Source organism: Pseudophryne corroboree, chromosome 1 (genome assembly GCF_028390025.1).
Source record: "Pseudophryne corroboree isolate aPseCor3 chromosome 1, aPseCor3.hap2, whole genome shotgun sequence".
NCBI lineage: Eukaryota > Metazoa > Chordata > Amphibia > Anura > Myobatrachidae > Pseudophryne > Pseudophryne corroboree.
In genome coordinates, this window is record NC_086444.1 from 640589287 (window position 1) to 640593324 (window position 4038).

Consider the following 4038-nt stretch of genomic DNA (forward strand, 5'->3'; position numbering starts at 1 on the left):
ATCAAATTGAAAAACATTCAGATAAAATTAAGAACAATTAAACCTAGAGAGCACAATAAGCATACAGCAGTTTTGGTACAGACATTCTAAGTAATAACTTATAGGGATTATATATTCTACCCATGAAAGGTACCAGATGAAGCACTATCTAGAATTATCCTGGATGGAATAGGTCATAACCAGAAGATGATGTAAAATGGGTGGTTGAAGCGTCCTTCCTATAGGGGTAGTGGTGGTCATTCCGAGTTGTTCGCTCGCTAGCAGTTTTTAGCAGCCGTGCAAACGCTGGGAGTGTATTTTAGCTTTGCAGAAGTGCGAACGCGGCGGCAAACTTTTTTCGTGCAGTTTTAGAGTAGCTCAATACCTACTCAGCGCTTGCGATCACATCAGACTGTTTAGTTCCTGTTATGACGTCACGAACATGCCCTGCGTTCACCCAGCCACACCTGCGTTATTCCTGGCATGCCTGCGTTTTTCCGTACACTCCCTGAAAACGGTCAGTTGACACCCAGAAATGCCCTCTTACTGTCAATCACTCTGTGGCTAGCAGTGCGACTGAAAAGCTTTGCTAGACCTTGTGTGAAACTACATCATTCGTTGCTATTGTACGACGCGCGTGCGCATTGCGCCGCATACGCATGAGCAGAAGTGCTGATTTTTTGCCTCATCGCTTCACAGCGAACGAATGCAGCTAGCGATCAACTCGGAATGACACCCAGTGTCCCATCATAACTGTCATATCTATGTCATTTTTCATTCTACCCACGAGAATACCAGATGAGGTAGCCATGTTGGGCTCACTATGAATGTTATGTGTCTGTATAAGCTTATCTCCAACAACATATGGGAAAACTGATGTGTATAATAGTATGCAATACCTTGTATGAGTAGATCCATATGTTGTACATACCACCCACGGAACTCTAATCCGAGGCAGCATCTGGGGCGCACTGTGTAGGTTGCTGCTGGCAGGGTGTAAAACTAGTGGAGGTACAGCATGGAGTGGTGAAGCAAGTTCAGTACAAGTAAAAAATATGGTGAAGAAACAGTGAACAGCAAAGTAATGCATAGCTTTCACCAGCTCAGAGACAGAGAAAAGAAACAAATAATAATACTGTAACACATATTGGGGTGTATTCACTAAGAATCGTGTTTCTGCCGATGTCAGTCGAGATCACTCTTGGCTGACATCGGCCATTTGATATTGCAACGTTTTTTGGAAAAAACAGTAATTTACTAAACTACCGTCTTTTTTTTTTTTTCAATTTGAACTCACCGATGTCTATGTCCTTCGTATTTTCCAGCAGTGTTTTACAGGAGAGATTAGTAAAACACTGCCAGACATCATACAATGAAACCCAGCCGGATCAGTGAGATTCATGCAGGGCTTTATTGTGTACAGTATTTAAATAGTTAAAAGTAAAAAAAAAAAAATTCCGTGGGGTTCCTGCTCTAAGTATAACCAGCCCTGGGCTCTTTGAGCCGGTCCTAGTTGTTTAAATACCATGGGAAAATTGCACAGGGGTTCCACGTATTTTAACAACCAGCACCCGGCTCTTGGACCAGTCTTGTTTCCAAAAATACGGGCAACAAAAGATGTAGGGTGCCACATAATGCCACAGCAGGGGGACACATTTATGTAGGTCCCTGAAGCCGTGGTATTACCCCCCCCCCCCCAATTAGTCACCCCTGGCCAGGATTCCCAGGGGGAGTGGTGACCTCCCCAATAAAGAGGTCCCCCCTCCAGGCACCCAAGGGCCAGGGATGAAGCCCAGGGCTGTCCCTGCCATCTGAGGGCTGTGGATGGCAGGCTGATAGCCCATGTTTTAAAAAAGATTGAATATTGTCTTTTACCTGTGGAACTACAGATCCCAGCACACGTCCCCCGCATGCTGGTACTTGGAGAACCACAAGTACCAGCATGCGGGGCATTACAGGGCCCGCTAGTACCTGTAGTTCCACCTGTAAAAGAAATATTACAATAAAAACAGTACACACACACCATGAAAGTACAACTTTAATTACACATACATACATACATACATGCATACTTACACATGCACACATACTTACCTAGTGTCCCACGCAGTCCCTCGGTCCCCTTGTCCATGTAGAATCCATTAAGGCACCTGTAAAAAAAATCAACAATACACTCACCTAAAATCCGGTGTAGATCAGTCCTCTTCAATCCATGTAGGCATCCATAGGGTTGCCTAAATGGACGTTTTCAACACAAGCACGGGGATTGGCAGCTATTCCGCCGATCCACGTGCTTTTCGACAAGTCAAATTCCTCAACTTGACAAATAATTTGGGGTTAGATTGAATAGGTCGGAACCCCTTCCGACCTAAAAAAGTTAAAAACTGCCATCTTTTTGACAGACGGCAGCTTTCGACTTCAATTGAATATACCCCATTATCTCCGTGGCTAGTGGAGCCCGGTGCTGTTTAAAAAAATAAGGGGTACCCTATTACTTTTTCCCCTGCATTTTTGGAACCAGGACCAGTCCAAGAGCCCGGTGCTAGTTGTTTAAATATGGTGAACCCCTGTGCAATTTTTTCACAACATTTTAACAACCAGGACCGGCTTAAAGAGCCCAGGGCTGGTTATGCTTAGGAGGGGGTGTTAAGTTTTAACTCTTTCACACTTTCTCACTGATCCATGCATGATTCCCCAAACATGCCAGCCAAAAGCAGGTCTATTTGAAAGTTCTATTTCTGTATGAATTTCATACTTTTACGGCAGTATTTGGCTATTGTTGGCAGTGATAGAGAACACAAATTCTTAGTAAATTCCCATGTTATATGAGGTGTATGTGAACAAACAACTGCGTTTGACCAATTGTCTATTCATTTGTATTTGTGTAGTTAGCCATGAAAATCAATACAAATGGGCCAAACACTGCCAAGTTTACCGTTTACTAAATTACTGAGATGCCACTTCGAAAATTAACCCAACTCGAATGGATTCAGAACCTTAGTAAATATACCCCATTGTGAGTGGGCCCAAGTCCAAATCCAGTTCCAAACTCCAATCATAACTCCATGCTACAGATTACATGCTTAAAATGCAGGCTTTATTTATTTATTTACTTACAGATTCTTATATAGCGCAGCATATTCCGTTGCGCTTTACAATTGGAATCACAGTGATAAGACAAACTGGGTAATAACAGACAGACATAGAGGTAGGAAGGCCCTGCTCGCAAGCTTATAATCTATAGGGAAATAGGAAGGATACACAAGGATAGGCTCTATCTATAGCAAATCAGTCACCAGATTGCAAAAACAGTCCTGACGGGATGTAATTAGATATGAATGCTTCTAAAGGTTAAGTGGGCGGTTCAGGAATTTGATAGGCTCACCTGAATAGATTAGTTTTCAGGGAACACTTGAAAGTTGGAGGATAGAGGAGAGTCTTATTGTGCATGGGAGGGCATTCCATAGGGTGGGTGCTGCCCAAAGAAAGTCTCATAATTGTTTATGTGAGATGAGAGGCACAGATCTTGTGCAGAACGGTCGAGTTGGGAGATATTTTGAGATAAGCGAAGAGATATATGTTGATGTAGTTTGGTTAATAGCTTTATATGAGTAGAAGTATTTTATATTGAATACGTGAGAATATGGGCAACCAATGGAGGGACTGACAGAGAGGATCAGCAGATGATGAACGTCTTGCTAGGAAGAGTAGCCTTGCAGCTGCATTCAAAATGGATTGTAGTGGTAAGAGTCTTTTCTTGGGAAGACTAGTAAGGAGACTATTGCAATAATCAATGCGGGAGATAATGAGAGTATGGATTAGAGTTTTTGCAGTGTCTTGTGTAAGATAAGGGCATATTTTGAATATGCATGTAACATGATTTAGAAACAGAATGAATGTGTGGAACAAGGGACAGTTTAGAGTCAAGGATGACACCTATGCAGCGAGCTTGTGGTGTAGGGTGGATAGTCGCATTGTCAACAGTTAGGACAATATCAGGTTGGTAGCTACTCTTGGCTGGTGGGAATATAGTTAATTCTGTTTTGGAAATGTTGACTT